The following is an 8,721-nucleotide window of genomic DNA, read 5'->3' as shown; positions in this document are numbered from 1 at the left end:
AATGGAGTCGTGGTCAGCTTTTCCGAAAGGAGGGCGGGGCAGGGCCTTATATGCGTCGCGGAAGTTAGAGTAACAATGATCCAAGGTTTTTCCACCCCTGGTTGCGCAATCGATATGCTGATAAAATTTAGGGAGTCTTGTTTTCAGATTAGCCTTGTTAAAATCCCCAGCTACAATGAATGCAGCCTCCGGATAAATGGATTCCAGTTTGCAAAGAGTCAAATAAAGTTAATTCAGAGCCATCGTGTCTGCTTGGGGGGATATATACGGCTGTGATTATAATCGAAGAGAATTCTCTTGGTAGATAATGCGGTCTACATTTGATTGTGAGGAATTCTAAATCAGGTGAACAGAAGGATTTGAGTTCCTGTATGTTTCTTTCATCACACCATGTCTCGTTAGCCATAAGGCATACGCCCCCGCCCCTCTTCTTACCAGAAAGATGTTTGTTTCTGTCGGCGCGATGCGTGGAGAAACCCGCTGGCTGCACCGCCTCGGATAGCGTCTCTACAGTGAGCCATGTTTCCGTGAAGCAAAGAACGTTACAGTCTCTGATGTCCCTCTGGAAAGCTACCCTTGCTCGGATTTCATCAACCTTGTTGTCAAGAGACTGGACATTGGCGAGAAGAATGCTAGGGAGTGGTGCACGATGTGCCCGTCTCCGGAGTCTGACCAGAAGACCGCCTCGTTTCCCTCTTTTTCGGAGTCGTTTTTTTGGGTCGCCGCATAGGATCCATTCCGTTGTACTGGTTGAAAGGCAGAACACAGGATCCGCGTCGCGAAAAACATATTCTTGGTCGTACTGATGGTGAGTTGACGCTGATCTTATATTCAGTAGTTCTTCTCGACTGTATGTAATGAAACCTAAGATGACCTGGGGTACTAATGTAATAAATAACACGTAAAAAAAAACAAAACACTGCATAGTTTCCTAGGAACGCCAAGCGAGGCGGCCATCTCTGTCGGCGCCCAAATCTACTATAGATCTACTATAGTCTGCACCTTGGGGGGGTTCTGTCACGCCCTGGTCTCAGTATTTTGTGTTTTCATTATTTATTTGGTCAGGCCAGGGTGTGACATGGGTTTATTATGTGGTGTGTTTTGTATTGGGGTTTTTCGTTGGTTTTGGGATTGTGGCTTAGTGGGGTTTTCTAGCATAGTCTATGGCTGTCTGAATTGGTTCTCAATCAGAGGCAGGTGATTATCGTTGTCTCTGATTGGGAACCATATTTAGGCAGCCATATTCTTTGAGTGTTTCGTGGGTGATTGTTCCTGTCTCTGTGTTAGTTTGCACCAGTTTAGGCTGTTTCGTTTTTCACGTTACGTTTATTGTTTTTTCGTGTTTCATCCTCATTAAAGATGTATCGAATTAACCACGCTGCATTTTGGTCCAACTCTCTTTCACCCGAAGAAAACCGTAACACAAATGTTGTTTTTTGCCATCATTGTAAGCCTGCCACAGATACACTATACGATACGTTTATTGAACATAAGAATGAGTGAGTTTGTCACAACCCGGCTCGTGAGAAGTGACAAAGCTCTTTTAGGACCAGGGCACAAATAATAATAATATAATAATCAAAATGTTGCTCTTTATTTAGCCATCTTACATATAAAACTTTATTTGTTCATTAAAAATTGTGAATAACTCCACAGGTTAATGAGAAGGGTGTGCTTGAAATGATGCACATGACTCTACAAAATTGGGTTGTATTGGAGAGTCTCAGTCTTAAATCATTTTCAACACACATTCTGTGCCTATCATGCTAGTGAGGGCCAAGAATCCACTCTCATATAGGTACAGTTGAAATCGGAAGTTTACATACACTTATGTTGGAGTCATTAAAACTTGTTTTTCAACCACTCCACAAATTTCTTATTAACAAACTGTAGTTTTGGCAAGTTGGTTAGGACATCTACTTCGTGCAAGACACAAGTCATTTTTTCAACAATTGTTTCCAGACATATTATTTAATTTATAATTCACTGTATCAGACGATTACATACACTAAGTTGACTGTGCCTTTAAACAGCTTGGAAAATTCCAGAAAATGATGTCATGGCTTTATGTCATGACATCATTTGAGTCAATTGGAGGTGTACCTGTGGATGTTTATCAAGGCCTACCTTCAAACTCAATGCCTTTTTGCTTGACATCAAGGGAAAATCTAAAGAAATCAGCCAAGATCTCAGAGTTTTTTTTTCAGGACTTCCACAAGTCTGGTTCATCCTTGGGACAAATTTTTAAAAGCCTGAAGGTACCACGTTCATCTGTACAAGCAGTAGTACGCATCTCCTAGAGATGAACGTACTTTGGTGCGAAAAGTGCAAATCAATCCTAGAACAACAGTAAAGGACCTTGTGGAAAATAACCTCACACTCAACATCAACAAAACAAAGGAGATGATTGTGGACTTCAGGAAACAGCAGAGGGAGCACCCCCCTATCCACATCGACGGGACAGTAGTGGAGAGGGTAGTAAGTAGTAAGTTTCAAGTTCCTCGGCTTACACATCACGGACAAACTGAATTGGTCCACCCACACAGACAGCGTTGTGAAGAAGGCGCAGCAGCGCCTCTTCAACCTTAGGAGGCTGAAGAAATTCGGCTTGTCACCAAAAGCACTCACAAACTTCTACAGATGCACAATCGAGAGCATCCTGTCGGGCTGTATCACCGCCTGGTACGGCAACTGCTCCGCCCACAACCATAAGGCTCTCCAGAGGGTAGTGAGGTCTGCACAACGCATCACCGGGGGCAAACTACCTGCCCTCCAGGACACCTACACCACCCGATGTCACAGGAAGGCCATAAAGATCATCAAGGACAACAACCACCCGAGCCACTGCCTGTTCACACCGCTACCATCCAGAAGGTGTGGTCAGTACAGGTGCATCAAAGCAGGGACCGAGAGACTGAAGAACAGCTTCTATCTCAAGGCCATCAGACTGTTAAACAGCCACCACTAACATTGAGTGGCTGCTGCCAACATACTGACTCAACTCCAGCCACTTTAATAATGGAAATGGATGGAAATTGATGTAAAAATGTATCACCAGCCACTTTAAACAATGACACTTAATATAATGTTTATATACACTACATTACTCATCTCATATGTATATACTGTACTCTATACCATCTACTGCATCTTGCCTATGCCGTTTCTGTACCATCACTCATTCACATATCTTTATGTACATATTCTTTATCCCTTTACACTTGTGTGTATAGGGTAATAGTTGTGGTATTGTTAGGTTAGATTACTCGTTGGTTATTACTGCATTGTCGGAACTAGAAGCACAAGCATTTCGCTACACTCGCATTAACATCTGCTAACCATGTGTATGTGACAAATAAAATTTGATTTGAAGATGCTGGAGAAAACAGGTACAAAAGTATCTACATTGCTCAAAAAAATAAAGGGAACACTTAAACAACAATATAACTCCAAGTCAATCACACTTCTGTGAAATCAAACTGCACACTTAGGAAGCAACACGGATTGACAATAAATTTCACATGCTGTTGTGCAAATGGAATAGACAACAGGTGGAAATTATAGGCAATTAGCAAGACACCCCCAATAAAGGAGTGGTTCTGCAGGTGGTGACCACAGACCACTTCAGTTCCAGTTCTCTGATGTTTTGGTCACTTTTGAATGCTGGCGGTGCTTTCACTCTAGTGTTAGCATGAGACGAAGTCTACAACCCACACAAGTGGCTCAGGTAGTGCAGCTCATCCAGGATGGCACATCAATGCGAGCTGTGGCAAGAAGGTTTGCTGTGTCTTTCAGCGTAGTGTCGAGAGCATGGAGGCGCTACCAGGAGACAGGCCAGTACATCAGGAGACGTGGAGGAGTCCGTAGGAGGGCAACAACCCAGCAGCAGGACCGCTACCCCCGTCTTTGTGCAAGGATGAGCAGGAGGAGCACTGCCAGAGCCCTGCTAAATGACCTCCAGCAGGCCACAAATGCGCATGTGTCTGCTCAAACGGTCAGAAACAGACTCCATGAGGGTGGTATGAGGGCCCGACATCCACAGGTGGGGGTTGTGCTTACAGCCCAACACCATGCAGGACGTTTGGCATTTGCCAGAGAACACCAAGATTGGCAAATTTGCCACTGGCGCCCTGTGCTCTTCACAGATGAAAGCAGGTTCACACTGAGCACATGTGACAGACGTGACAGAGTCTGGAGATGGCGTGGAGAACGTTCTGCTGCCTGCAACATCTTCCAGCATGACTGGTTTGGCGGTGGGTCAGTCATGGTGTGGGGTGGCATTTCTTTGGGGGGCCGCACAGCCCTCCATGTGCTCGCCGGAGGTAGCCATTAGGGACCGAGATGAGATCCTCAGACCCCTTGTGAGACCATATGCTGGTGCGATTGGCCCTTGGTTCCTCCTAATGCAAGACAATGCTAGACCTCATGTGGCTGGAGTGTGTCAGCAGTTCCTGCCAGAGGAATGCATTGATGCTATGGACTGGCCCGCCCGTTCCCCAGACCTGAATCCAATTGAGCACATCTGGGACATCATGTCTCGCTCCATCCACCAATGCCACGTTGCACCACAGACTGTCCAGGAGTTGGCGGATGCTTTAGTCCAGGTCAGGGAGGAGATCCCTCAGGAGACCATCCACCACCTCATCAGGAGCATGCCCAGGCATTGTAGGGAGGTCATACAGGCATGTGGAGGCCACACACACTACTGAGCCTCATTTTGACTTGTTTTAAGGATATTACATCAAAGTTGGATCAGCCTGTAGTGTGGTTTTCCAATTTAATTTTGAGTGTGACTCCAAATCCAGACCTCCATGGGTTGATAAATTTGATTTCCATTGATAATTTTTGTGTGATTTTGTTGTCAGCACATTCAACTATATAAAGAAAAAAGTATTTAATAAGAATGTTTCATTCATTCAGATCTAGGATGTGTTATTTTAGTGTTCCCTTTATTTTTTGGAGCAGTGTATATCCACAGTAAAACGAGTTCTATATCGACATAACCTGAAAGGCCGCTCAGCAAGGAAGAAGCCACTGCTCCAAAACCACCATAAAAAGCCAGACTACACTTTGCAACTGCACATGGGGACAAAGATCTTACATTTTGGAGAAATGTCCTCTGGTCTGATGAAACAAAAATAGATCTGTTTCGCCACAATGACCATCGTTATGTTTGGAGGAAAAAGGGGGAGGCTTGCAAGCCGAAGAACATCATCCCAACCGTGAAGCACGGGGGTGGCAGCATCATGTTGTGGGAGTGCTTTGCTGCAGGAGGGTCTGGTGCACTTCACAAAATAAATGGCATCATGAGAAAGGAAAATTACGTGGATATATTGACGCAACATCTCAAGACATCAGTCAGGAAGTTAAAGCTTGGTCGCAAATGGGTCTTTCAAATGGACAATGACCCCAAGCATACTTCCAAAGTTGTGGCAAAATGGCAAAGTCAAGGTATTGGATTGGAGCATTTTTGAAAATTGGTGGGCAGAACTGAAAAAGCATGTGCGAGCAAGGAGGCCTTACATACCTGACTCAGTTACACCAGCTCTGTCAGGAGGAATGGGCCAAATTTCACCCAACTTATTGTGGGAAGCTTGTGGAGGGCTACCCGAAATGTTTGACCCAAGTTAAACAATTTAAAGGCAATGCTACAAAATACTAATTGAGTGTATGTAAACTTCTGATCCACTGAGAATGTGATGAAAGAAATTAAAGCTTAAATAAATAATTATTTCTACCATTATTCTGACATTTCACATTCTTAAAATAAAAAGTGGTGATCCTAACTGACCTAATACAGGGAATTGTTACTAATATTAAATGTCAGGAATTGTGAAAAACTGAGTGTAAATGTATTTGGCTGAGGTATATGTAAACTTCTGACTTCAACTGTACGTGGTTGCAAAGAGTCTTAACAGCACAATCTGCCAAGGCAGGATACTCTAAGCGCAGCCCAATCTAGAAATCTGGCAATGGCTTCGCATTCCAGGTTTACATAATTTGTAGCTGCAGACTAATAATTAGTATTTAAGATTTGTTCTTATTCTGTAGGGATCGATAGTCTCAGAGTTGAACCATTTCCAGCCGTGTAGCCCATGCTCCACGTGGTATATTTAGGAATTCAATAACTATTCGCAATCACACACGTTGTGGGTTTGCTCAGTCTTGGTACTCAAACCTGTGCCACCTCAGCTAACACCGAGGTATGCGTAGTCTAAAGAGGATTTCCTCAGTAGTTTTATTTGTAACAGTAGAAAAGGCTGTTCTATGACGCCTGATTGTGTCTGTGCTCACGGGGGCGGGCCAATGACTTAGTTAAACTTTAAAGGGAATACAATTCTCTCACATTAAAGGTTTACATCATTTCACAAATAGTTAAATCTTTACTCATGCATTTTATACAAGAATTGGATGTAAACACCATAATTGAGAAATGTACACATTCAGAGATATAGTTATGTGTGTTTCCTGTCCTCTCTGAGGTCACCAAATGAAACACACTCGTCATACCCATCCCTTAAGTGTCCACGGACCATTCCTACCTTCTCACAAGTGGACATTTTGTTTCAAATTCCCATTTTGGGGATTTAGGAGTTTGCCATGTGAAATCCTTTGTTCACCCTGTGTCTCTCTTTCTGCATGGCCAGGGGGAGAGAGTCTCCGCCAGGAATTTACGATCTGAGATAATAGAACCTGGGTGTAGGAGAGAGAGAGGGAGAGAGGGGGAAGTCACGATCTATACCCAGAAAGGGCCACCTCATGACCGCAGAAAATACATGAGAGTTCAGGGGCCTTGCTTTATCAAAGTTAACCATTTTCACTGTAGTGTCCAAAACGTCTTTCAAGTTGTCAGGCATTCCTTTGGTAGCAAGAGCCTCTCGGTGGATGCTGCAGTGTTCCCAAGTGGTGTCGCGAGCAACTGCTTGCACGCGCGTTGCCACTCCACTATGTCTCCCTGTCATGGATTTTGCGCCATCAGTACAGAAACCAACACATCTTGACCACCAAAGTCCATTTGATGTCACACACCTGTCCAGTACTTTAAAAGCATCCTCTCCTGTTGTCCTCGTTTCCAGTGGTTTGTAGAAGAGGATGTCTTCCTTAATTGACCCCCCCATAAACGTAACAGACATATACCAGGAGCTGTGCCAGGCCCGCCACGTCTGTGGACTCATCCAGCATAGAATTCACTGGCGTGTATGCGAAGCAGTAATTGTTTCAAAACATCTCCTACCGTGTCACTGATGCATCGTGAAACAGTGTTGTTTTTTTGGGCCTTTTCCCCCAGCATTGTCCCAGCCATATCCACGGCAGCAGGAAGAATGAAGTCCTTCACAATAGTATGGGGCTTGCCTGTCCTTGCCTGTTCTAGCCACTCGGTAGCTCACCATATAAGATGCTTCTAGCCCCTTCTTATTAATCGTATTTGTTGCTTGTCTTACATGTCTTACTACTCGAAAGTCATCTTAATTCTCGCTCAAAAAACTCCTGTGGCTTATTTTTTAAATTGGCATGTTTTGTTTCTAAATGTCTGCGCTTGAGTGAAGGTTTCATCGAGTTATGAGATTGTACTTTTGCACATATAACACACTGTGTCTGAGGAAAGGCACTACTCCCAAGATACACTACCGTTCAAAACATTTGGGGTCACTTAGAAATGTCCTTGTTTTTGAAAGAAAAGCACTTTTTTTTGTCCATTAAAATAACATAAAATGTTAAATTAACATTGTTAATGTTGTAAATGACTATTGTAGCTGGAAACGGCAGAGTTTTATGGAATATCTACATAAGCGTACATAGACCCATTATCAGCAACCATTACTCCTGTGTTCCAATGGCAAGTTGTGTTAGCTAATCCAAGTTTATCGTTTTAAAAGGCTAATTGATCATTAGAAAACCCTTTTGCAATTATGTTAGCAAAGCTGAAAACTGTTGTTCTGATTAAAGAAGCAATAAAACTGGCATTATTTAGACTAGTTGAGTATCTGGAGCATCAGCATTTGTCGGTTCGATTACAGGCTCAACATAGCCAGAAACAAAGCACTTTCTTCTGAAACTTGTCCGTCTATTCTTGTTCTGAGAAATTAAGGCTAATCAATGTGAGAAATTGCCAAGAAACTGAAGATCTCATACAACGCTGTGTACTACTCCCTTCACAGAACAGCACAAACTGTCTCTAATCAGAGTAGACAGAGGAGTGGGAGGCCCAGACACAGACACCACTAGACAGAGGAACTCTGCCTAGAAGGCCAGCATCCCGGAGTCGCCTCTTCACTGTTGACGTTGAGAATGGTGTTTTGCGGGCACGATTTAATGAAGCTGGTTGAGGACTTGTGAGGCGTCTGTTTCTCAAACTAGACACTCTAATGTCCTTGTCCTCTTGCTCAGTTGTGAATCGGCGCCTCCCACTCATCTTTCACAGGTGAGTGATTGACTGTAGAATGGCCTTACTGAAGAGCTCATTTACTTTCAACGTGGCAACGTCATAAGAAAAATGGTCTGGGGCTGGTTTTTATGGTTTGGGCTAGGCCCCTCAGTTCCAGTGAAGGGAAATGTTAATGCTACAGCATACAAAGACATTATAGACGATGCTGTGAGTTCCTCCCAGTTTGGGGAAGGTCCTTTCCTGTTTCAGTATGACATTGACCTGTGCACAAATCAAATCAAATCAAATTTATTCATATAGCCTTTCGTACATCAGCTGATATCTCAAAGTGCTGT

This window comes from Oncorhynchus tshawytscha, linkage group LG28, assembly GCF_018296145.1.
Source record: "Oncorhynchus tshawytscha isolate Ot180627B linkage group LG28, Otsh_v2.0, whole genome shotgun sequence".
Classification (NCBI taxonomy): domain Eukaryota; kingdom Metazoa; phylum Chordata; class Actinopteri; order Salmoniformes; family Salmonidae; genus Oncorhynchus; species Oncorhynchus tshawytscha.
Note: the sequence above shows the minus strand (reverse complement) of the source record.